Source organism: Macaca mulatta, chromosome 4 (assembly GCF_049350105.2).
Source record: "Macaca mulatta isolate MMU2019108-1 chromosome 4, T2T-MMU8v2.0, whole genome shotgun sequence".
NCBI classification, from domain to species: Eukaryota; Metazoa; Chordata; class Mammalia; order Primates; family Cercopithecidae; genus Macaca; species Macaca mulatta.
This window is the reverse complement of record NC_133409.1, coordinates 8,229,729-8,257,055: the sequence shown is the minus strand read 5'-3', so window position 1 is coordinate 8,257,055 and position 27,327 is coordinate 8,229,729. Positions and strand designations below refer to the sequence as shown.

General features: G+C 41.4%; 1 long non-coding RNA gene across 1 annotated transcript in view; it reads left to right on the top strand.

Annotated features, from left to right (window-relative positions):
* The first annotated feature begins 2,693 nt into the window (after positions 1-2,693).
* LOC144340707 (uncharacterized) overlaps positions 2,694-27,327 on the top strand; it is a 35,403-nt gene continuing 10,769 nt past the window's right edge. The window contains exon 1 of the long non-coding RNA XR_013416977.1: positions 2,694-2,824. This is a non-coding gene — a long non-coding RNA (uncharacterized LOC144340707). The remainder of the gene's footprint in view (positions 2,825-27,327) is intronic.

Here is a 27,327-nt window from a genome sequence, read left to right as displayed (position 1 = left end):
CAAAAAAAATACAGCATACAGCAAAGTAAAATTTACAAAATCTTTTGGCATCTAATAAAAAGATTACAAGCATGCAGAGAAGCAGGAAAATACAATCCTTATGGGGGAAAAGGGAAGTAAAACAATCATTCTAATTATTTCACATGTGTTTAGTAAACTAGAGGAAAGTTAAGCATGCTAAGTAGAGATATGGGAGATGTAAAAACGACCCAGATTGAACTTCTTGTAACATACAATGTTGGGGATGAGAAATACACTAGGTATGATTAACAGCAAAGTAAACACCACAGGAAAAAAGATTAGCAAGCTTAAAGACACAGCAATAGAAACTACTCAAAATGAAACAAAAAGCAAAAATAAAACAGAACCAAAAAAACCCCTGAAATTAGCAGATCAGTGAGCTGTGGAAATGTGGGACAACTTTTAAGTGTCCTAATGTATGTGTAATTTAATTGACATCCTCCAATGATGGGATGGGGGCAAAAATATTTGAAGAAGTAGAGAATGAGAATTTTCAAATTTCAGTAAAACCATAAGCCCACAGACCCAAGAATCTCAACATATTCCAGACAGAAGAAATGTGAAGAAAATTGCATCAAGGCATCATAATTAAACTGTTTAAAATAAGTAATAAAGACAGAATTTTAAAAGCAGTTAGAGAGAAAAAAAAAAAGACAATGTATAGCGGAATGTTACCATGAATAACAACAGATTTCTTGCCAGAAACAATGCAAGCCAGAAGACAGTGGAGGAGTATCTTGAAATTACTGAAAGGAGACAAATAAACAAACACATCTGTAAATGTAGAATTCTATGCTGAGCAAAATATTTTTCAAAAGCAAGGGCAAGATAAAATATTTTGTAATTAGTCAAAAACTAAAAGAATTAGCAGCAGACTTGCATTACAAGAAATGTGAAGGAAGACCTTAAGCAAAAGGAAAGTGATAGTAGATAAAAATCTATAAACACAAAGATCTGCAGGAAGAGATGAAGAGCACCAGAAATGCTAAACATTCGGGTAAATATAAACAAGTTTTTAGATGTTAAATTTTTTTTTAAAGAGAATTAAGTGCTTAAAGTAAATAAATAATAACATATGTATTTAGGTTTATAAAATGACATGCTGTAAATGCTTAACAGTTAAATTTCCAGCAAAAAACAAAAGCCTCAATTTGTAGCATTTGCCTAAAATAATTTCAGGTTACTAAACCGAAGGTAAATTTGGGAAGAGATACACACAATTGACTTTCAAGACATGGAGACATGGCAAAAACTGAGTTTATAAAACAAATAGACATAATATACATGACAAAAATGGAACAAAGACCGGGAGGGGAGAAACGGAAGTATACCATTTGTAAAGTTCTAATACTAAATCTGAATCTGAAGTGGTATAATATTATTTGAATAGAGAGTGTAATTACATATAGATGTTATCCCTAAAGCAACCAGTAGATAAAGCAGAGCTATAGCTCATACACCAACAAAGACTTAATATTCAATCAAAAAGTAATAAGCCTACATGTTTTTATAGATGAATTTTTTGTTGTTTGTTTGTTTGTTTGTTTGTTTTGAGATGGAGTCTTCCTCTGTCGCCAGGCTGGAGTGCAGTGGTGCGATCTCAACTCACTGCAACCTCTGCCTCCTGGGTTCAAGCGATTCCCCTGCCTCAGCCTCCCGAGTAGCTGGGATTACAGGCGTGTGCCACCACGCCCAGCTAATTTTTTGTATTTCAGTGGAAACGAGGTTTCACCACGTTGGCCAAGATGGTCTTGATCTCTTGATCGTGATCTGCCTGCCTGGGCCTCCCAAAGTGCTGGGATTACAGATGTGAGCTACTGTGCCCAGCCTTTTATAGATGAGTTTTAAACCATCAAGGAACAGACAATCCTTGAAAACATAAGGAAACAAATTTACAGGCTGTGGCTAACAGTTGACTTGATACCAATACAAGACAACTAATTTGCTGGGTAAATTGGTCATAACTAGTAAAAATGAATATTCATAAACACAGTGGGTAAATATTTTACTTCTAGCAATTATCAAGAAGAAATTGTTACAGATGTGCACAAGAATATCCACTGCACCATTATCTGTAATGGTGAAAAGCTGCAAACAACCTAAAGACTGCCAACAGGAAGTCAAATAAGTAAAATGGACATACCCCTATGCAATGTTAAGCAAATGTACTAGAGCTACGTGTGTCAACATGGAGAAATCTCAGAAATTAACGTTGACAGAAAAAAGCAAATTGTAGTAGAATATATACCATATAATACTGTGCCTATACAGTTTTAAAAATATGTAAATTATTACTATGTGTTTTATAAATATATGCCACACATAGGTGGTTGTAATATTTAAGTATGTTTGGGGATAACAAACATTGAAGTCAGAATAATCATTACCCCCGGAGAGAGAGGGAGGAGGAGAAATGACTTGGCAGAAATTCAAGGAGAGATTCAACTCCATCTGAAATATTTTCTTATCTAAAAAGAAATCTGAAGCAAACATAAGCATGGTCTGATTTGGTAAAGTTCAGTATTGGGATATGGGTGTTTGCTATACAGGGTTGTTATTCTAGCATTTTATAATAAATGCATTTGAAGCAGTTTGTCCGTCACAGGATCCAGCACATCTGAGTTTGCACAATCACTCTCCCCTCTAGGCACCATTCACGGCAACTCCCATTATAATTACGGCAACCAGAGTGCAGCTTGCTGTGCCTAGCTCCGGAGGGAAAGTCGGCTGGTGAGATGGATCAGATGTTTAATGGCACTAACCTAAGAAAATCTAAGGTTACAGAAAGTCTTGCTGTTGGGCTGTAAGTTCTTGAAGCTTATTGTCAACCTTTTAGATATTTTAATATAGTCCATAAGATATTTTAGTACATTCAGTATGATATTTTAGTATAATTAGTAAGAGTTGGGAAAAAGTTTGCAAGTCTACTCGACCTTTCCTTCCTCTGCCTCTCTGCCTTCCCGTATTTCTTCCTTTCTTTTATCCTTCTTTCCTTTCTCCCTCCTCCTTCTTAAACTCCTCTTCCTCCTCTGTCTTTGTCTTTCTCTTCCTCTTTCTCTTCTGCTTATTCATTTGCTAGTACTTTTTTACACAGCTCTCTATTTTTGTTCATTCCACGTGAATATTTTAAATTTAAATTTCATAGGGAAGCATTTTTTTCTTCTTCTTAGACTCTGAAGGATGGAAGTAGGTTGTGGAATAGAAGTACTTCCAGGTAATCCCAAACTACTGGTTATAGCGTACAGCAGATTTTAAACTTTTATTTGATTTTAATTTAAATAAAAATAAATTTTTATTTACAGATTATTGCTCACATAGAAACCATTGCAGATATGATTGTTTATATGGATTATATGCTATTTTTACTTATAATTTTTTTTGAACAAAGGTGATTTATATCTGACCATAAGTTATCATTACTATAAAGAAATTATAGTGTATTTCATCATAAAACTGTGACTAAATCATCTACTGGGGTTCCTTTGGCTAATGGAAGGCTTTGGGCAGAAACAGACTCAAGTTCTGGGTTGGCTTTGCCCTACTCTGAATGTGCCAATTTGGTCAATTACCATTCCTTCCTCTCAGTTTCCTCATTAGTAAAATGAGAGAAATGGACTTTCGGAGGTTTTGTGAAGACCATATGTCACTTGTTTGGTAGCTCTAGTGTCTAGTGTTTTATTCCACGTGTTGAGCTGCCTCATGGTGAATGAGTTGGAGATACACCAATACATAGGAGTCCTCAGATGTCTTCATTGCAGATGACATTCAGTATTTGGTTGTCAGAATAAATACGTAGCATGATCTGGGAGTAAAATGTATTGTTATGGCCATTGTTATCAGGAATTCTGTGGGGAGCTTCAACAGTCTCTGGTGAATTGTTTATTGAATGATATTTTGACTGGAACTATTTTCTACGGTTTCTACTATCTGCCCTAATACTGAGAGAAACCTAGATTATGTTATTTTTAATGTTTCAGAGCTCAGGGAAAATGTGGTCAGTCTAAATTGTGAGCTTGGGTTTATGAGAAATAGAAACATGGAATAAGATCAAATTATTCTAAAGTTATTAAAAAATTAAGTTCAACTAATTTGGGAAGGTGCTGTAAAATTAAAAATGAAGAAAATGAGGCTAAATATGGCCTGAGTCAATGTCTAGTATCATTCCTGGTGTCTGAGTGTCAGCAAGAGTCCCCAGACACTGAAGACTGACAGAGATACATTGAATAGATATAATGAATGTATTTTCTAATTTTCTGATGGAAGAAGTCAGAGAAATATAGGTCATAGTTATCCCTGTACAGAATCACCTGTGAAGATGACTAATGTCCAAATATCCAGCCCTGCCTAGCCAAGATCTATCAAATCAAAATATCTGGGTAGAGCCTTAGCCAAGTGTGGGCTCGACAGGCTCCTCGGTGGTTCTGATGTACACCATGTATAGGGGATCCCAGGGCTACCTCCTTCTTCTCCAAAACTCAGAGCAGGGGAGCCTCTCAAACCTCAAATCCTCCCTCTCTCTCCAGAGGTAATGATTATTCTGACGTTGATGTTTGCTATCCCCAAACGTATTGGTTTGGTTTGGGTGCCCTGGTTTCTCTAACATCCTAGGCCTTTCTCCAACTGCATTGTAAGGAGGGTTTCCTGGGCAGATCTACCACAAGACTTCAAGCTCATGGCGCAGGAACCATGTCTCAGTCAGCCCTGTCCTGTGGCAGCCTGGCAGAGGGGCTGGTGTGTTATAGGTGCTCGGTCGAGGTTTGCTGAACGGATGGTTCTGTGAATGCAGTGGAGTGTAATGATTGTGAAGTGTGTGACTTAAGTGTAATTGTTACAGAGAATACCACTTTTCATATCTTGTCTGCAAATACAGTCTTCCCAGATACTTAGGGAATAGTAATAGAGCTTATCCCTTATTAGTATTATTAATATTAAATATAAATAAGAATACCTTACACTATTTTCAATTAAGCATTTTGGATGATTCACCTAACAACCTTGTAAAGTATATCTTTTAAAAGCTCCCATTTTACAGAAGAGAAAACTGAGTAAATGGGAGCTTAAGTCGCTCGCTCTCGCATTCCCTCCGTTAAATCCCGAGTCCAACAATCCAGTGCCAGCCTCGCACCTGGGAATATTTATGCGGGGGCTGCAGAGCGGGCGCTTCCTCCATCTGGCAGGACTGTTTTCTGGGAGCTTAGAGAAGCTGAATCATACAGCCAGACAATTTGGTGGAGGCCGGAACAAGGCTTAGCTAGAGGCCATCTGCTACAAAGGACTAGAAAGCAAGGAATGGCTCCTAGAGAAATCTGTTTAAGCTGATAGACAGGATTTGGGGAGAAATTCTTTAAATAAATACTAAGAGGACACCAAACAAGGATTGCATCTCAAGTGGGTGCTCAGGTGTCCGTGGAGGGTGCACAGGAGAGTCTCACCTGCAGGGCCAATAAGGAGGACTCAGAAACGTCATGGGTCATGTTGCGACCCCACTGGCCTGAGAGTCAACGAGGTGGAAACCGTGACCAATTCAGACTCCAGGGCTTTATCCAGTTGGGTAAGAAATGACTGAGTTGTTTACACTTGTTCACTTTGAAAAGGCACCACCACGTAGAGAGGTGCCAGAGATCATTAAAAACTAGAAGTAACTTTGATGGCAACCGAATGTAGAGTCCCTGTCCACTGGTGGGTTTCCTTCGGCTTGTTTCACTGCACACCGCCTGGGGTGACCTAACTTGTACTGTTTAAGGGCATGGACCGATTTACACTCGCTTGTAAACTCTAGGAGGAGTTTTCATTTGTTTTGTCTTTTGCTGTATAAAATGCTCTCTTGCTTTTATAAATATTTGTTCAATAAACAGACTGTGGAGTGAGGCAGACCTGTACTGAAATCCCATCTCTGCCACTTACCAGCTGGGATTTTGGACAACTTAGTTCATTTCTCCAAGCCTCAGTTTCTTCATCTATAAAATGGGGACAGTAATGTTACCTGCCTGTTAATTTCAAGGATTAAATGCTAAAACTGTAATATGCTGGAGACAGTTTGTGCCAACAGTGGCTAAACTGTTGGCAGCTTGAAACTGGCAATGGTGGAAGAATTTACACAACAGAAATTGGCAAATAAGCATCTTTCCTTTGTCCCAGAGAACTAGTTGTTAACCATTTCCCAGAAGACTTCTGAACATTAGGCACTGGAACACAGCACCTGGCACCCAGACCTCCGCAAAGGCTAGGTCCTGGTATTTATCACACAAGATGGGAAGGGAGGGGGGCCTTCCTGGATAAATAGCTTGAATGTTGATAAGAAAGCAGTTGTCTATGAAACTGCATTTAGCATATGCTCATTGAAAGGGAGAACGTGCTAAAAGTCCCAGAACTGAACTCTCGGCAGAGATGACGCTGGTCAAAGGAGAAATTTGTGGATGTTGGGAGTTAACAGGTGTCTGTTTCAGTCTTTGTTGACCTGGATGCTAATACTTTAATTGTTTTAGCATGAGATCCCTGCCTTCTTACAATTTATTTTCTACTAGTTTGTGGTCTTCTTGGACTTGCACTTTTTTCCCCGCCCCACAGAATGAGACGGAGTCTCATTTTTTTTTTTTTTTTTTTTCCCTGACAGAATGAGACAGTCTCATTCTGTCTTCCAGGCTGGTGTGCAGTGGTGCAATCTCAGCTCACTGCAACCTCTGCTTCCAGGTTCAAGTGATTCTCCTACCTCAGCCTCCCAAGTAGCTGGGATTACAGGTGTGCAACACCACACCTGGCTGATTTTTGTATTTTTTAGTAGAGATGGGATTCCACCATGTTGGACAGGCTGGTCTCGAACTCCTGACCTCAGGTGATCGACCCGCTTTGGCCTCCTAATGTGCTGGGATTACAGGCATGATCCACCATGCCTGGCTGCACTTTTGATTATTTGCATTACAAACCACCTTGAATAACTAAAGCTATGAGCAGACATTACTACAGACATTTTTCTCATGGATCTTATGAATGCTGAGTAGCCTATATTAGATTAATTTATTCAGATGCTTATACCATCAGTGCTAAATACTTTTTTGTTAACATCTTCAGGTTGATGTCTAATGGAAGGCCCTTCTCCACACAATCTAGTTATACTACAATTTTATTTCAGTAAGTTTCTCTAATTAATGTGGGATTATTATAATGACTACTTCCTAGTACCCATGGGAAAGAAACTATATTTATTATGACCATATGTCCCAGATTTTCTAAGATGGTTCCAATTTTATATAATTTTATTCATTTCAATTAAGGAGATTCATTATATGTCAAATAATCATTATCTAATTTTATGCCCCTTTAAGACTCGAATACGAATGAGTTTATGTATTATAAAAATAGTATAGTTTCTTAATGCAAAAAGGAAATTAAAAAATCATACAAAGGTAGAACAATTAAATCACATTTGGTCATAAATTTAATAACTCCCATTTATTAAAAAGAAGAAAATTACCCAATATTAAAACTGTCTTGGATGATTCAAGACATGTGGTCACCATACACGGTCTTGGGCAGATGGTGACTGATGGTAAGCAATGTGTGGTATATTCATGGATGAATTCATGGATGAACTACTATATAACAATGCCCACAGGATTAAGTTTGATAATCCAGACAGAAAAAGAGCTAAAGCAAATTATTACCTGGTTATTCAATTTTAGAAAAGTCGAACTATGTAACTTTTTCATTACAGGAAAGAACCCCCAAAGAATTAATTCCAAAATATGTAAATAATCTATAGGAAATGTGGAGACTGATTAAGAAATCCCCCACCTTTTATTTTTCTCTGCCAAGGATAGAAAGGCAGTGAATTCAGAAAACAAAAAGTTGTATATGGCTAACTGGATCAAGAACAGAGGCTGTTATGAGTGGGCAATGGTGCTTTCCACAAAAGGAAGATGGTCTAAGCAAAGAGCAAACAAGCATGAAGGAAATACAGTAGGTTCTTTAGGTTGAGGGGGAGGAAATTAACATTATTTTGAGCACAGTTATGTTTCAAAGACTGCACGAGGGGCTTTAGATCTATTTTAAAAGTTTGATTCTCAACAGTTTATCTGTTGAGAATTTAGGTCTATCGGATTTCAAAGCCCTCTCTTTTCAGGATGCTGGACTGACCCGTAGCCACTTGTTGGGCCTCTGCTAAATGCCAGGTTCTTCACTGGCAATTTCTCAGTCCCAGAAAAACAATTACAATTTTTTTAGACAAGTGTGTCTCATTTGTAATATAATATCCCAGTTTTAATTTGCAAAAGTTCTTTTTCTGTTATCTGAATGTTCCATTATAAGATTTTTCATTTTGATGATAAAATCAATACAACATATGAAGGCAAAATTAAAAAGAAGATAGCAGAGAAAGACGAAGCAAATTAATCACATTTGCTTCAGAGTGGTACTTTTAGCTGGTTGAGCTCAATGCTTAATTTAAACCTAGTTTAATCATTTTGAGCCAAACTGTGATTCCAAAGATTTAGCTGGGGAACTTGATACCAGTGCAGTTTTGTGAGCCTGGTAACTACAAGTTTCACTGTGGTGACTCTGGAGTGCAGCTACAGGCCTGTGCTTACACAGGTTCCCCTGTTCATCTGCCTTAGTCTTAACTCTCTCATCTATAAAATATAAATGAAAATACAAATCAGGCGAGGTTGTTGTGAGCCATGAGATGATGGATCTAAAGCACTGATATGGTTTGGCTGTGTCCCCACCCAAATCTCATCTTGAATTGTAGCTCCCATCATTCCCTCATGTTGTGGGAGGGACCCAGTGGGAGGTAATTGAACCATGGGGGTGGTTTCCCCCATACTGTTCTCCTGGTAGTGAATAAGTCTCACGAGATCTGATGGTTTTATCAGGGGAAACCCCTTTCGCTTGGCTCTCGTCTGTTCTCTTGTCTGCTGCCATGTGAGATGTTCCTTTCACCTTCTGCCATGATTGTGAGGCCTCCCCAGCCATGTGGAGCTGTGAGTCCATTAAACGTCTTTCTTTTGTAAATTGCCCAGTCTGGGGTATGTCTTTAATCAGCAGCATGAAAACAGACTAATACAAGCACTTTGGAGGAACTTGGCATGCAATATGGGCAACTGTCAGTTGATGGTACCCTACTCTTTTAAACATGTATCTTTCTTGGCTTTGTGGAAATGTGCCCCTTTTTTGTGTAATTTGTAGTGGTAATGCTATCTTCGTCCTTCCAAAACTGTATGTGTCTTGTGTTTTTATTTCTTGAGACCAGTCTCTTTATAAGGCCAGGATGAGCCTCTTAAGCAAGCTGCACGTGGTTTAGGCAATGCTGTGAGGTGAGGAAAACACAGTTTCCGTCCTCAGATGACTTGCTACAAACCCATGGCCTTGGTGAGTGAAAGTCGGGTCAAAATGAATCACGGGTGCTAATCAGCCTCCTTGGCAGAAGCCACAGGCAGAAACAGTGTTCTCCCCAGGATTCTGTGGGATCATTTGCCTTTTGTCCTGGGTGTCAGCCTCAAGTCCTGGTGCCAGAGCTCTGATGAGGGAATCCTTGCTCGGGGCCGTGCATCCTGACACTAACATCCCAGGCAGGTGAGCCCCAGAGGTGGTTGCAGGGATTTGTTCACCTGAAGCTACAGTCAGCTGGTTCTGTCTCTTCTTGAGACTGAAAACAGAATGATCTCCTCTTTTTAAATTTAAATTTTAACAAATAACACGTGTATGTAGTTTAAAAAGTCAAATAGGACTAAAACATTTAAAATGCAAAAGACAACATTCCTTTGACCTTTTCCTTCCCCTGACCCGCAGCCCCCTACTTCCACTATTTTAGATAATTCTTTTGGTATTTACCTCCACATTCTAAATATTATACAACTATTTTTTTATTTTTTAAATTGTAATATTTTGACTTTATAAAAATGAAAGATAAACATTTAGCTCTGGCAGAGCTCTCCTAACCCTCTCCATCTCTCCCTTTCCCCATCTTCTTCGTAGATTTAGATTACGATTTTTGAAAGTCAGTGTTTACACTAAAGTGATTTGTTCACAGATGATGACAGTTTCACTCTTGTGCACCGTTTTAGACACAAGAGCACCATGTGATGACCAGAGGTTGCAGTGAAGCAGCTGCAAGCCAAGGACTGCCAGTGCCTGCAGAAGGTGGCAGAGGCAGGAAGGGTCCTCCTGCAGAGGCTTTGGAAGGAGCGTGGCCCTGGCGATGCCTTGCTTTTGGACTTATGGCCTCTAGAACTGTGGGAGGATACATTTCTGTTATTTTGAGCCACCCAGTTTGTGGCCATTGGTTACAGCAGTAGTGTGAAAGTAATATGGTCCCATCGATTCTACTTTAATTTCTCTCCATATTGGTCCCTTTACAATCCAAGTGTAATGGTCTTTGTTAAGGCCCTATTATGTCTTACCTGGATTACTGCAGTGGAAATGTTCTTATTTATTCTGGAGTTGGTCCTGCTGTATCTTTCCACTTGGATATATGACTCTCTCAGTTCATCTATTTTCTGAACTGCTCTGGCTCTCTCATTATTGTTTTAGTGTTCTTGACATCAGTCCATTTTCTCTTGCAAGCTCTCCCCAGTGGCTATGTTCAACAGCGTTTATGGACATAGCTGATTACTAGATAGTATCCGCGATGGGACACCATCAGGCTCCCTGGGTATCACTATTACTATTGGAAACCAAAGGTTTTGGATTAGTGATGCTTAATTCTTTCTCATTCTGACTCCTTAAGACTCTGCTATCTTAAGCATGCCCCGCTGCCACCAGTGGCACTGCCTGTGTCCGTGGGCCACATCAATCTGAGCTGAAGCAGCAGTGAAGGAGCCAGAGCCCAGGATGAGTGTCAGGGGCTGGGGTGAAGACCTGGCAACGCTGGACATGCTGCCAGCTGGACATGCTGGACATGCAAAAGGAAGAGACTTAAACTTTGTGATCTCTGCGCACCTTCCAAGCTCCAGCCTCAGATGGGAGATGTTGGCACGTGAGGTTGGAAACCATTGCCAGCGTTGCCTGATGCCCTGTCCTGACGCATGTCCTGTCCCGACACATGCCCTGTCCCGACGCATGTCCTGTCCCGGCCCATGCCCTGTCCCGACGCATGTCCTGTCCCGGCCCATGCCCTGTCCCGACACATGCCCTGTGCTGACTCATGCCCTGTCCGGATGCATGCCCTGTTCCGACACATTCCCTGTCCTGTCTCATTTAATCCCAAGGCTCTGTGCTATCTCCTCATGCAACAGTCATCCCACTGGACTGGTTGGTGACCAGGCTAAGCTTGCTGAATTTGCTTTGTGGGTAAGAGTCGCTCCTTTTGGGCAGCCAAAATGCCTATCGTTTACATAATAGGAAAGATATATTTTTAAGCTTTTTGTCTAAATTAAATAATGACGGTGATAGTTAACATTAACTGAGTAATTACTATGTACTGAATAGTGTGCTGGGGGATTTGCCTGCCTTTCCTCAAGTTAATCCTCATTAGGATTGACGAATTCATTCTGCACATATTCCAGACCCCCCTTTTTAGACATGAGGAATATACAAGTAAATAGATAACATGAATTCTCTGATCTCCTGCAGCATTGTAATTATTATCCCCACTTTACAGATGAGCAAACTAAGGTTTAGCAAGCTTGAATGACTTGCCTAAGATCACGCAACCAGTAAACGACAAGAGACAGGAACAAACTCAATTCTCTCATGCTTGTGCTTTTGACACTAGGCCATGAATGTATGTGCGTTATTAAAAAGCAAGGAATAGGCCGGGCGCGGTGGCTCAAGCCTGTAATCCCAGCACTTTGGGAGGCCGAGACGGGTAGATCACGAGGTCAGGAGATCGAGACCATCCTGGCTAACACGGTGAAACCCCATCTCTACTAAAAAATACAAAAAACTAGCCGGGCGAGGTGGTGGGCGCCTGTAGTCCCAGCTGCTCGGGAGGCTGAGGCAGGAGAACGGCGTGAACCCGGGAGGCGGAGCTTGCAGTGAGCTGAGATCCGGCCATTGCACTCCAGCCTGGGCGACAGAGCGAGACTCCGTTTAAAAAAAAAAAAAAAAAAAAGCAAGGAACAAGATCTGGAAGTCCATAGAGGCATCTAGTTGCTCACAAGAGTTTCGAGCGCTCAATTTCTTTATCCTACAGAGAAATTGCCAAAATGTTTGTATACGGATTGTAGACGTTACTGGCTAGTATTAGTGATCAATATTTATAGCTGACTTGCCAATATAGGAGGCAGGGCTATTAGTATTTAGGGGAGGGAGAATTTGCTGGTGCTGTCTGCAGATTTCGTTCCTGGTCAGTCAGGTAGGACAGACAGTATGAGGACTCAGCACTTTGCATTTCAATCCGTGGCTGAGTACTAGGGAAAAACAGGAATTGCTTTATGAGTCAGGGCAATAATGTCTTAGAATTGCTGGAAGTAACCATTATTACGCTTGCTTGTTTCCCCAGAATAAGACATAGGAAGAAGACTGGGCCGGGCCTGGAGGCTCACGCCTGTAATCCCAGCACTTTGGGAGGCTAAGGTGAGTGGGTCACTTGAGGTCAGGAGTTTGAGACCAGCCTGGCCAACATGGTGAAACTCCATCTCTACTAAAAATACAAAAATTAGCTGGTTGTGGTGGTGTGCGCCTGTAATCCCAGCTACTCAGGAGGCTGAGGCAGGAGAATCCCTTGAACCCAGGAGGTGGAGATTGTAGTAAGCTGAGATGATGCCATTACGCTCCAGCCTGGGTGATAGAACAAGACTCCATTCCAAAAAAAAAAAAAAAAAAAGAAAGAAAGAAAGAAAGAAAAAGAAAAAAGAAAGCAGACTGAATAGACATTACTCCTTTTTATTTTTTGGTAACAAGTTTACACTGGAAATAACAATAGTTACCTTTTATTTATTTATTTTTTTTGATAACCTTAATTTGTCCTCATTTGAAGCATTAAATTTTATGAACAGCGTTAATGGAAAGCCTTTTAGTCTAACAATGCAGTCACCATCTCTTTAACTTCTCACCCCCAACTCCACAAGGGAAAATTCATCTTGCAAAGCTTTTAGAGGAGGGTATATTTCATGTGAATATGCCTTTCCCATTTTGTATGCCTTCCCCCTGTCGTTTTACATTACTTCTTTTGGCCACTATTTCATTAATAGCATTAGGATTTTTATTTTCCCGGTCCGAGGGCACGAGAATTGGACCCATTCTATCTGGTAATTCATCAAACAATTTCTCTACCACAAAGAGCATTTTTTCTTCCCTCTCTCTGGGTTTCTGGCAGCTCATCTCACCCTGCCAGGGGGAGATTGAACACTTTACTCTTTTGAAGAGTTCACATCAGAAGATCTCACCACATGCCTCTAAGATTTCACCTCATGAGAAATTCCCCTTCAAATCTGTGGTTTTGCCTCTTCCCAGGACCTTTTGAATTCCATAATGGCGTCATGTGCTGGCTGTGCAGTGTGCCCCCTTTGAAGCATTTACAGATGCTTTTAGGAGTCTCTTTAGAATGAAAAAGGTTGGTGGTCATGGTGGGGGAGGGGTTGGAAATCCCTCAGCAGCCAGAAGATGATCTCTGAATAATTCAGGACATACCGCGGGGCACTGCTAATACCAGCTCTCCCAGGGCCGGGGTAAACATTACCACTCTTATTTCTGGTCTCTGGGGAAAATAATGGTAGTAGAAGGGGGTGTCTCTTGGCCACACGTGATTTCTAGCGGGTTAGGCTTTCTTGAAACTCTGGCTGCACATCAGCCTTTCCTGGGGGAATTTAAACCAAGCCCAATATCCAGGCCCCTCACCAGGCCTGTGGAATGAGAGCTCCTGGTGGTGGGACCAGGTGTGGTCGTCTTCAGAAGCTTTGCAGCCGGCTCCGATGCACACCCAGCATCAAGAAGCTGAGAACCGCTACTGTAGGCCTGGGCCCAGGCTGGGTCACCCTACTGAGGAGAAGCTTCTGGAAAGAAGTAGAAGCCCTCACAGGCACCTCTCTTCCATCCACACCAACTTCCTCTTCTTGTTCTCCCCTTCTCATCTTAAACTTTCAAGAGGAAGAAGGGTTGGTCATGGGTGAACATTCCTGGGCATGGTGAGAGGCTGCTCTGTGGTGCCCATTCACACTGAGAGGGACCCGCCGGGGATGCCTGACGGTGCCACTGAGGCTTTGGGGTCCTGTTTCAGAGGGGGGCATCTTACACGCAAGTCTTAGTCTGTCCTGGATTCCCATGCTTGGTGGCAGCTCCTCCACAGGCCTGCCTTCCCTTTGTTCTGAAGAATGTTCTGCTTGGCCGGAGCATTCGGTGCAGTTATTATTTGGCTGCAGTTCTCCAGTGAGAGTGCTAACTAACTCCAGGGTAATGCCAACCTCCACCGCCAAATGCAGCTACCTGGCACTTGTGTTTACCTTGGGGCAGCTGCAGTGCCCAGACTCCTCTGCCTGAGATGCAAAGAAAGCGTGTTCTGAAAAGAGGAGAAAAAGCCTAGAGAAATGGGGTAGAAAGTAACATTTTTGACTTTGCTGAGCTGGCACTTAACAAGTGAAAGAAAGGAAACATTGTAAAATAAAAAAATCAGGCAGTTTGTGTATTTGGTCTCCTCGATTTGACTGTTTAGCACATGCTTGTTGATTATTCCCTAGATGTCTGTGTCAGTTCTGCATGGATTAGTTAAAATCTTCACTAGAGAGCTTCACAAGGCCAGGGGAGAAGGCTGCTGGGGGCTGTCGCCCACCGGTGCCTCCTTGTCAGCCTCTCCTTCGGCAAAAAATTGTATCCTTGCCGATAAAACTATCCCACGGCAAAATGATGTAGTTAAGCACAGGCATTGATGAAAACTTAATCCTTAATGTTTTCTTATTATAAAAGTGACATATGTTGTAGAAAAGTTAGCAAATATTGAGATGCCAAATTGATCCCACCCTTTGGTTAAAAATCCCTGTGGCTTTTTTTTTTTCTCTCTCCCCACCCACTCACCCTTGCCACAAAAATGAAACTGTTGCATCATGACCCCACTGCTTTGTAACCTGCTTTTTTTGTGTGTGCTAAAAAGTACATATGTTTTTAGTTTTTATTTAATATTGTTTTGAAGATTGAATAACATCCCATAAAACTGATGTACTATAATTCATTTATGTGATCCTTAAATTTGGACATAAAGTTTAGATGTTTAGGTGGTTTTATTTTTATTTCTTTTTTACTCTTTTCCCCGACTTCATTTGTAATGTTCTGCAATTAACATACCTTAACTAAATATCTGGGTTCATCCAGTGGTGTACTGGGGATGGTTCGTGAAGCTCCAGGGAAAAAGAAAACGAATCCCCCATTACTGCAGGTCCTGATTTTCTGTGGTGCACCTTCTCTTCCACCGTGGTCAGTGGAAGCACCAGTGTGAAGGCCCTGAAGGTGGAGCTGGGAAGGGGTGAACGTACCAGCTCTTGCAAGCCCAGATAAACTGGCGCCTATGTGCAACTGGGAACACCCATGCTAATGTTTTAGGATAAATTCCTAAAAGCGGAATTTCTGGGTCAAAGGGTATGAACATTGTCACGTATTTTGTTTTGTTTTGTTCTGTTTTTTGAGATGGAGTTTGGCTCAGGTGATTGGCCCGCCTTGGCCTCCCAAAGTGCTGGGATGACAGGTGTGAGTCACTGCACCCTGCCCATTGTCACATATTTCGTACGTGTTTTGTCTAGTTGCCTTTCAGAAACATCGAAATCTATATTCCTATCAGGGGCCTATAAGGATGTTCTAAAGTGTGTAATTTGTCCTGAGATGGAATAGACCGCCTCTCCAGGCCACGAGAGCTCCATCTGTGGGGTCTTCTCACTGAAGCCCAACGACCAACCACTTGGCCGTGCACTAAAATATGAAAGGGGTGGTTGGAATCTTCTAGGTGTCTCTTTCAGCTCTGAGATGTTAGGAGAAGTTAAACAAAAAAACAACAAACGAGATGCCAGAAGGCAACTCATGATAAATGCCAGACATCAGTGCTGTAAAGGTTCAGAGCAAGAAGAAATTTGTGCATGTGAGCCTGGCTAGGAATTCCTTCCAAAAGAGAAGAGAAGGTGTTAGCTGGCATTGGGGTTACTGTGCTTTATCCATTCCCTTCCCATCACAGAAGCCTGGATTCTTTACATCAGCAACAGACTAGATGGAGGCAGGAGGCAGTGCGGACCAGAGAGCGGAGTTGTTGCCCGCAGGGTGCCCTTTGAAGGCTGCCTTTGCCACCATCTGCAGCGCGCGGGCAAGATAATTCTCCAGAATGAAATCCCTGCCTGTGTTTCTGGCCAGGTTTTCTCAGCCAACCCCCAGCCGACTACTTTCCCTGCTGCCTCTTTCTTTCATATTAAGACTTTAAAAATCCAGATTGTAATTCATCTTTCCACTGTTGCACACAGCACTGCTATGATGGACAGAAGTGTGTGGTACCAATTAGATCTGCAGCTCTGATTCCCTGCCTGGGATTAGACTTTTGTGTAATTTGCTTGAGTCTGGACAACTCCAATATCAGATAACATTAAGGTTTACATTCTCTGTAGAAACCTGTCCCAGGAATTCATTGAGGTTTGCAGCATCCGATTATACTCTATAGCTAGAGATCGCCAAGAGGAGAACCTTCTATTTTTCTTGTTGACCTTTGAAAAGTAGCATCCTGTGACTTCCTCCGTAAAGCCCATGACCTTCAAGCATCTAAATCTTCAACTTTTCCACAAATTATGCTGCTTTTTTCCCAATGTTTTCTTTAACAGATATTAGAATGGCATCAGTGTTTGCTTTCACTAAGAGGAAGCAGAGTCCTGGGAGAAAGAGCTGCTGCCTGTGATTGCACGGCCTTCCCTCGATGGTACCTTTACCCTGGCATGTGAGCTATCAGCCGACTGGGGATGCTTTCAAATGAGACAGGAAACAGTTTAGGGTAAGAAATGCTTTTAAAAAATCATTCTCACGCCAGATGAAATCTCAGATCTTGCAATTTTGTTTGTTTTCTCCCTTCTCAGCTGTTTCCCTTTGAAGTCAAAGACTGCTATTTCTTTGTGTGAGTGCAGCTGTGACTAGTCGATCATGGTTTATTTTAAGACAAGAAAAGAAGTGGAGCAAAGAAATACCAATTGTTATTTGTCATCCATTAGCAAAATTCAGATGCACCCAGTCTTGTTCAGATATGCAGATGCAGGTTCCCTATATGGAGACGTTCAGGCTGGGGGTGCCATGCCCAGATGAAAGGGGCAGCCTGGGAGGTTTCTTGTCAGCCCTTGCTCAGGTCTTCTGACAGCAATGCAGGGCTGGAGTTGGCCCTTGTCTTTTCTTATCCATGTTCATTGTCCCCGCCTGAGTTCAAGGCTTTATTCTTTTGGGTCTGAATGATTGCAGTTGCTTCCTGATAAGTTTTCTCTAGAACCGTATCTCTGGTCAATCATTTCTGCATAACACACCCAGACAAATTCTGCAAAGTCGTGTAAATTGTACCATTTATGTGTCTCACATCTTCAGTGGCTATTTCCAAGGGGTGAATTCTAAGTCCATTACTTACCATTTAAAGTGTTTCTTAGTTAACCACTGTCTTTATTTCCAGCCTGATCTCCCACTTCTCTTTCTGGATCACCCGCTGCCACTAAAACAGTGTGCTCCCAGCCAAACATCATGTTGCCAAGACCTAGAGCGAAGCCCATGTCCGCCATGAAGTCTGTGTTGGGTTGACACCTGTGGGAACACTTTTCCTGCCCTGAATTAGATCTTTTCTCATTTTTATCATGTATAGATTTTTAGAATCGATGGAGACTTTAGCTATTTTTGTCCAATCGTCCAGCTTTACAGATGAGAGAACTAATGTGGGGAGGAAGTGAAGTACTCAAAGCTACTAATAATGATGCTGTCATTTATTGGCTGCTTTTATATATGCCTGGCAAACTGCTCAAAACACCTCACTGAATTACTTCAACATCGTTATGCTATTAACAAGGAACTTCGGGCACAAAGAGGTTAAGTCACTAGCTGCCGTTTACCAGGATGGTAAGAACCAGAGCCAAGATTCACGCCTCAGCGGCCTTATGTCACTCACAGCCATTTCTCTGTACTCTACCTACCCATGACCCTTGTCATATGTTATTTTGTTATATTTGTGAATGTTTCTTATTTACCCAACTATATTTGTAAGCTTCTGGATGGCAGAGACTTTACCTATAAGCCTTTGAACAACAAAGCATGGATTTTTTTTTTTTATTTTATTTTTTAAAGATGGAGTCTTGCTCTGTTGCCCAGGCTAGAGTGCAATGGCGCCATCTTGGCTCACTGCAAGCTCTGCCTCCCAGGTTCAAGGGATTCTCCTGCCTCAGCCTCCCAAGTAGCTGGGATTACAGGCACCCGCCATCACACCTGGCTAATTTTTGTATTTTTAATAGAGACGGGGTTTCACCATGTTGGCCAGGCTGGTCTTAAACTCCTGGCCTCAGGCGATCTGCCCACCTCAGCCTCCCAAAGTGCTGGGATTACAGGCGTGAGCCACTGCACCTCACCAGATTTTTAATATATATATGTTTGTCCTGCCTCTAAAAGTCAGGATCCAGAGATGTTGAGGAACATGGTCGTGCTCTGAATGTGCCAGGCCTGTGCGCCATGCTCCTGTGTGGACAAACAGATTGGCAGTCACTCTTTCCCTCATGCACATGGTGTGAGCCTCATCACCTGTCTGTACCTGTATCTCAGCATTCCCCTACACACTATTCTTACACGTATCGCACACAGCGCTCTGCCAGAATTCTGCTTCCGTTACACGCATTTCAAACCTTGTCCCTTAACAAGCACGAGAGGTCAAAGACCTAAATACACTGCAGCTCTGCCTCTCCTCCCTGTCCCCAGTATTTCCCAATAATACCATCGGGAATTATACGTACCTATGTGTTCCTTCCACCAACCCTAGCTCCATCTCTAGCCATTCCCCGCTTAGTGCATTTTGAATAAATACGTGAGTTTAATAAGTTCATAATAAGACTATGAGATTGATAGGAACCAAACAGAGCTCTCTCTGCCCTCTGGGGCTCTACAGTCTGTTAAGAGGTCCCGGGGTCTGGGGAAAACTGGTATTTTTTTCAGAGTCTATTCCATGTTAGCACAATGTGAAGCAACACACACTGCATCCTGTAGTTCTCGTAAATATTTTTATCTTTGATTAAGGAATGAGGAAACGAATTCTTTAAAGATCCATCACTCACTCACTCACTCACTCACTCACACAGCACCCAAGAGGTGTAACCAGGATTTAAACTCACCTTTGGCTCTAAAATCCATGTTTTGCCTCCTCTTGCCCTCTGCAAGGCTTTCTGACGCCTCCACAATAAAGAGGGCAATGTCCTAAACCGCCTGCTAGTATTGACTGGTGCACTGTTTGCCTTCAGCACTGATGGAGTTTGGAGTTCTGGGAACTCTGGGCTGGGCAAGTATGGGGGAGGCTGGTGATATTTACAATGAAGTGAGCCTCAAGCTTTCATTTGACCAGTAAAGGAAGTGGTGACCACCTCAATTAAGAACCGAATCAAGAAGAAGTCACGCCATTAACTTGTGATAGACATGGAGGCCATTCTGCAAAATGCCAGAGACACCATGTGACTAGGATGCTTCCAGGAATTTAGCAAAATTCCCATGATGACCTTGTAAATACATAAAGAAGTGGAGCTTGATGATAATCCTTCTGGCAGTTTTCACCATTACACCCTCAGTGGTGTTGATGAGCAGATTGAAAAGGTATTGCTGAGCATATTGAAAGAACAGGAACAAGGTTTTATCCTGAGCCTTTTCTTGTTCAATGTTTTAATTGAGATCTTGGATGGAATACTGGAAGGTATGCCTAGCTCACTTAATAGGGGCGTAGGAGTTGGTACTATTGATCTCTCCTCCTTCTTCAAAGTCGCCCTTCTTGGGGGGCCCATGACACAGTTTTCTTATTTTTCTGAATCTGGTCTTTGTCCATATCTTTTATGGATTCCTTTCGTTTGCCTATTCTTTATTTATTTATTTATTTATTTTTTTTGAGATGGAGTCTCATTCTGTCACCCAGGCCGGAGTGCAGTGGCACGATCTTGACTCAATGCAAGCTCTGCCTCCCAGGTTCACGCCATTCTCCTGCCTCAGCCTCCCAAGTAGCTGGGACTACAGGTGCCTGCCACCGCGCCAAGCTAATTTTTTGTATTTTAGTAGAGATGGGGTTTCACCATGTTAGCCAGGATGGTCTCGATCTCCTGACCTTGTGATCCACCCGCCTCAGCCTCCCAAAGTGCTGGGATTACAGGCGTGAGCCACCGTGCCTGGCCTCATTTGTCTATTCTTTAGAGGTAACCCAGTTCCTCAAGGTTTCTTCTTGGGCCACCCTCACCTCCAACTCCATGGGTGACGTCCGTCTGATTCCATGGCTTCAGTCTGCCATTGTCCAAAAGGACAACTCTTGGCTTTCAGACCCAATTGACCACTGGTGTTTCTGCCTTCCTGTTCCATACGTATTTGATATTTAATCACACCCGAACTCAATACCTTCTCTTCCACTATAAACCTCATCCTACTGTAGTCAGTGAATGTGCCTCCTTTTTGCCATTTGTCCTTGCCAGGAATCCTCTGATTTCATTCTCTTTTCCACCCCCACATACCAAGTCTGTGGTTTCTAACTTCTAAATACTTCCCCAAACATGTCCATCCTTCTCCCTTTCCATCGCTATTATCTTTTTTTGTTTGTTTGTTTGTTTGAGACGGAGTCTCGCTCTGTCGCCCAGGCTGGAGTGCAGTGGCACGATCTCAGCTCACTGCAAGCTCCGCCTCCCGGGTTTACGCCATTCTCCTGCCTCAGCCTCCGGAGTAGCTGGGACTACAGGCGCCCGCCACCTCGCCCGGGTAGTTTTTTGTATTTTTTAGTAGAGACGGGGTTTCACCATGTTAGCCGGGATGGTCTCGATCTTCTGACCTCGTGATCCGCCCGTCTCCGCCTCCCAAAGTGCTGGGATTACAGGCTTGAGCCACCGCGCCCGGCCGCCATCGCTATTATCTTAATTCTTTCCACCATTAGTGCTTCACTGAAATTATGGAAATAGCTTCCAAATGTATGTGTCGTCCCTGAGTGGAAGCTTGCCCCCTTTATTGCATACTCACTGATGCAGCCAGAGTGGTCGTTTACAAATATAAATGTGGTCAGGAGGGCATTGGCCTGATGGAGACAATTCACTTGTTCCTGCACCTCTTGACAGCAGGTTTCCAAGAGAGCTCGCTCTGCCCTTCACTCTTCAGCCTCTCCGCTCGGATCTCCATGTCCCTGGACACAATACTCCGGGCAAACTGAATTTTTTTACATCTCAAATAGGGCCTGATTTCTTTCATTTTCTTTCTATACATGTTTTTCCCTTTGCCTGAAATATTCTTTCCTCTACTGGTGTAGCTAATTCCTGCTCATTTTCTTCTCATCTTAGATTTCCTTTACTTCAAAACCTCTGATTCCTCAAGTCTAAATTAGCTAGCTGTTCCTTTTATCTGTTCACCCAGCTGTCACTCATGTAGAGGTAGAATGGCCAAAATACGGGGTATTTAAAGATTGATGGAAAAAAAAATAACACTCTGGAGTTGAATGTTCAAGCCATATGCTGAGGTTTAGCAATGCTTGATATATCTTATAAACAAATAAACCACATTAGCCTGTGTGGGAGATCCGCCTGATTGCGGATCTCTCGTTGGTGAAGGTGAGTCCCACCAGGGACTTTCAGAATGCTCCTAGGAAACCTTCACACAGACCTTTGGCAGATTACACATCTCTCTCCCTCTCTAAAGTTTTCCTTGCTTAATTGAACAGATTTTTATTAAAGCAAGCCAGAATCCAGCCGCAGCATTTAACTGCGCTGCTGCAGGGAGTAATGCATTCTTTTGTAACACGACTACAGCTTTGATTCCCCACTTTCTTCCTAAGATTTGTTGTTGTTGTTTAATTACATGAATTATAAGGGTGTGACCCTGAAATTTGGGAAGAAAATTAAAAATAAAAAAAAAAAGATGGTAAATGCAGCTGACAGCTCGTTTGTCAATGCCCACTCCACTGCCTACTCCTGACTTGTGGGTGAAGAGCTTCATGAATCAAATTTGTAGCTTACGGCTACTGTTAGAAGCAGTGAAACTTCATGGTTTTCGTTTGTGAAAATATTACTAGGCTATTGCCTATTTTCTTCTTTAGATGTTGTTTTTAGTTGTGCCAGTGTTTTCATTTCTCTGCTTGAGTAACATCTAAAAAGACATGCATATAAAATCATATTGAAGAGCACACTGAGCTATATAAACCATCTTATGATAACTAAAACAACATAACACTGGCACACTGTAGGTTCTCAATAAATGTCTATTGAATTCCATTGAATAACGTTCGTTAATATATTTACTTATTTTAACTACAGAGAACTGCCTTTTTTTTTGTTTACCAGTATTTCTAATTGCTTTTGGTAGTTTAAAGGATTTCATTTCAATGTATATTAATAGTTTTCCTTTATATTATGACATTATGCGTGATGCACATTGTCCTGAAGGATATAAAACTCTATACTAGGAAGAAATAAATGGAAGTTTTAAAGAAAATCATCATTTACCCAGTTCAGCTAGTTAAATCCTGAGAGGAGAGTATTTAATTTTTTATTTCATTGTTCTTATGTCTCAGCTGAGTCTTAAATAATCATGGAGAAAACACACTGTACTGTTTTATTAAGAAATAAATAGCTATTCTGTAAGCAGGAGGATAACACAGTAAAGTGTGATATTCTATTGCTGAGATAAAGAAATGAGTAACGCTGCATAATGAAGCATAGAAGGTTACTTTATAGAACAGCAGTGAAGTGTGGCCGACCTCGGGCAGTCTTGATGGGTTGGGCCAGAGGAACGCACACCCGAATAAAGGTACTAGTGAAGAGCAAAATAACACTGAGAAGAAATAGTGCGTGCGTGCTCTCTGTCTTCTGTTCACTGATGGAAATAGATCCGTTTTTAAATCATGAGTGTAATGAATAACTGAGAAACATCCTAATTGAGAAACAAAAATAATTCTGACTTCACATTCAGAGGGAGAAAGAAATTTTGAGTTTAAGGCAAGGTTGCAAGTATGTTTGGGGGGCCATGACAAGTCCTAAAATCTTCATATTTATGTGACTACAAGTGTTTTATTCCATCTGAGTGGGCTGTTTGGTTAAATCTTTTACCAAATTTGAGAAATTTTCAGTCATTGTTCTTCAGTTATTTTCTTCTGCCTCACTCTCTTTTCTCTCCTTCTGATACTCCAATTGTACATAAATGTGTATGTTATTGTCCAGCAGATATTTCAGGCTCTGATTATGTTCTTCAATTGATTTTCTCTTGGTTCTTTAAATTGAATAATTTCGTCTTTTTCTGCTGCTGTTTCTTCTTCCTCTTTGTCTTCTTCCTCTTCCTCCTCCTCCTCCCCTTCTTCTCCTTCTTCCTATTCTTTCTTCTTTCTTCCTCTTCTTCTTTCTTCATCTTCATCTTCGTCTCACTCTGCCATCCAGGCTGGAGTGCAATGGTGCAATCCTGGGTCACTGTATCCTTGAACTCCTGGGCTCAAGTGATCCTCCCAGTTCAGCCTCCTGAAAAGGTGGGACTACAGGCACCATGGTGGGCTAAATCTTCTTTAATTATTTGTAGAGATGGGGTCTTTCTGTGTTGCCCAAGATGGTCTTGAACTCCTGGGCTCAAGGATTGTCCTTCTTTGGCCTCCCAAAACGCTGGGATTACAGGCTTGAGCCACTGCACCTGCCCTAGGTTGAATAATTTCTATCTATCTTCAAGTGTAATGAATCTTCTACCATTTCTAATCTGCTATTAAACCAAGCCCATATTATTTTAATTTTATATTTTTCAGCTCTAGAATTTGCTTTAACAATTTTTATTTCTCTTCTGAGATTGCATCCATTTTCATGATGATAATATTTTCCTTTGAGTTCATGAATGTATATTTATTTGATAGCTGCTTTAAAATCTTGTCTGCTAATTGCAACATCTTGATTATAATGTGGAATGATTTTTTTGACTGCCCTTTCTCGTGACTTCTGGTCAATTTTCCTATTTTATGTCTAGTGATTTTTAATTGTAGTTGGGACATAATAATACAGAGAATATGGACACTGCCCTGTCCCTCTGAAGAGTATTGAATTTTGTTCTCGCAATCTGGGCTCAAGCTCCAAATTCCATCTCCCCTGCAGTGGGCACAAGCTGAAGTCTCTGCTCTATTGTTAATGCCTCCAGCTGCTGTTTTCTCCTGGGGATCACTGGGATCTGTGATCAATGAATGCACAAAGTGTGAATACAGAATTTAGGAGTCAAGGTTATCCCCTCTGCATCCCTCTCCCTTCCAGGATTCCCTCCCATACTTGCAGCTGCTCCCCCATCCATCTGCTCTGTTCTCTGCCCTTTTTAGTGAGTAAGGGTGTGGCTTCTGCTACTCAAAGTGTGTGGGTTGGGAGTACCCTCAGGCAAAAAGCAGCAAGCTCTGGAATCTCAACTGTTGATGTTTCCATCTTTCAAGGCTGGCCTCCAATCCAGTTTCTACCTGCCGTGTGGTCATTTTCAGTGCCTTAGTTTTTTTTGTTTGTTTGTTTTGTTGTTGTTTTTTTAAAAATATTATGTCTATCTTTTCTAATTCTTTTTGTGGGAGGGTAGTCTGACCATGCCATCCACTATTACTCCCCTTTCATTGAATTCAGTGACTCGAAATGGTATCATAATTTCCATAGACTGTTGGTAAGTGGTCAGTTTTAAAGATGTGTTTAATTTATACACAGAACTAACAAAGGTAAAGAAGGTTATAGCAGAGAAGAGACAGTGCGAAGCGACTCATCTAGTGTTTTTTAAAATAGACTTTTAAAACGGCAAAACCCAAGATATTTAAAGTATTTATGTAATCACTTAAAATATGTATTAAAGAAATATTTGTAGAAAATATATGTAAAATTTACAGTATGGATAATTTAAGATGAGTCAGATGCGAAAGACTTCTCAAGGAACTCAAATTCAGAAGAAATGGAAAGAGATGCCCAAAGTGGTGAAGGTGAATAAAGCTGGAGAACAGATAGGATATCATTCTAATCCTTCCCGTAAGAACGTCCTTTGTCACTGAAATAGCGTGTGTCTTGAGACCTGGTCTAAATGAAAGTCACCAGGGAATAGTTAAACAACAAAATGCTAGGTAGCTATATTCTAGGGGAAAATGAAAAGGGAGGTAAAGATAACCGAAACAGGAAATATTGTAGAAGTTATGATTTCTACACAACGTGGAATTCTTTAGATTCAATTAAGAAGCCCTCTGCTGCTTTATAAAGCACCCAAAGTTTCAGCACTGGTGGGTGGAAGTAGGATAAATGCTCAGAATTGAGGAGAAAGCACTGTAGTCTTCAGAGGCAAATACTCCAGGAAACAAATCTCCTGAAATGCATGGGTAAGATGTGACCTTTGAGCAGCCATGACCAGGAAGGCTGACAGTTCTCTTACTACAAAGAAGAAACCATCCAGGCAGATGAATATGGAGTGGGACTTAGCAGTGTGAGGCAGAGCTAGGCAGGAAGAAATGGAACACCCAGACCAGCCGGGGTCAGAAATCACTCTGAGGACACCCACACTGCAAGTTGCATCAAGCCTCTGGTGAATGAGGATTTGACATTTATGTAAGAGCTGTGAAAGCTAGATAGGTAGAGAGAGAGACACATATGCATATAGATAGCTACACATGCATGCATATAAAATGGGGCTTCACTGTTCAGAATGATGTACATAGTTATCATTTCATCTGTCAGTGCAATGTTTCCCAGTTATTTTGCTGTCTTTTACAAATAAGTCTTTCTAAATTTTGTTACTGAATTAGAATTCAAAGAAAAAGTTATTTCAAGATTTTGGCCCTAGAATGGACAAGCCAGTTTGACAGCATCCTGTACAGACTCCTGCCTCCATCAAACACATGCCACAGGTGTGCAACACGGTGTAATGGAAATAAATTATGATACAATGAAGAGTGGAGCAACTTTATCTGTAAACTCTTATGAATTGAGTTTAAATCACAAAACACTATAATTGAGTTTGGATAGGAACTTTGTTTCTGTCCTGTTCTGTATTGCAATAAGTTGGGTGGGCAATGAACCTGTCACAATACATTTAAAATGGCAATGAATATTTGATGTCTTTGTACAAAAGAGAGCAACTTCAAGAAATAAGATATTTCTCTATGGTTATACCTTGCAAATGAATAAACAGGCTTTCATCTCTGTGACCTTGTGCATTTAGTATGTGGGTGGGCATTCATGGGTTGAATGTTTGGGTGGCAATAATTTTACGTGGAATGAATGACTTCTTGGAAGCCATACTGTTTGTTTCCCACCATCTGTCAGTCAAGCATTAGTCTGCTCTGGACCAAGGCGTCCATCGTCATCCTCACAGCTTCTGCTGGGATGCCATGTCATTCCTAACACCAGCCTTTCCTTTGGTTCTGGAAGACACCGGTTTCTTCCAGAGCATTATGTGGTTTCCTCTCCTTTCGCAGAATTCACATGCAGTCAATCTGAATTTTAGAATTATTTAATATTGAGCTAAGTAAAAAATCAGCTGGATAAACTACAGGTTATAAGAACTTTTCAATCTAATACTCTATTTTAGCAAACTTTTATTGATGCATGATGTACAGAAAAGTGCACAGATCACAACTACACAGCTCAGTGAATGCACAAAGTGAATCTGTCTTGTTCACCACAGCACAATCCCAGAAAGAAAACACTGCCAGTGCTACTGAAGTTCCCCTTGCTCCTCTCTTGATCATTGTTACCACCCTAAAGGTAATTACTATCCTGACTTCTAAAACTGAAGATTAATTTTGTCTGTGAGTGAACTTCATATAAATGGAATCATGCGGGGTGTACTATTTTTGTTCATGTTCTTTCTCTTCATATGGTGACACTCATTCATGCTATTGAATGTAGCTGTAGGCTGTTTTTGCTGTGAAGTATTTCATTTTATGGATATACCAAAATCTGTTTTTCTCTTGTATATGTTTGAGTTGTATTCTCATTTTTGGCTATCATAAATAGTGCTGCCGTGAACAACCTTGTACAGGTCTTTGGATGCACAAAAGTACAGGAGCGTCATTTCTGGGTGACAAGAGATGCATACGTTCAGACTTACTAGATACTGCCAGTTTTCCAAAGTGGTTGGACAAATATACACTCACACCAGCAATTTATGAGAATTACAGTTGTTCCACTTCCGTGTCAACTCTTGGCATAGTCAGTCTTTTTAATTTTAGCTTCTCTGCTGGTCATGTAGTAGTATCTTTTT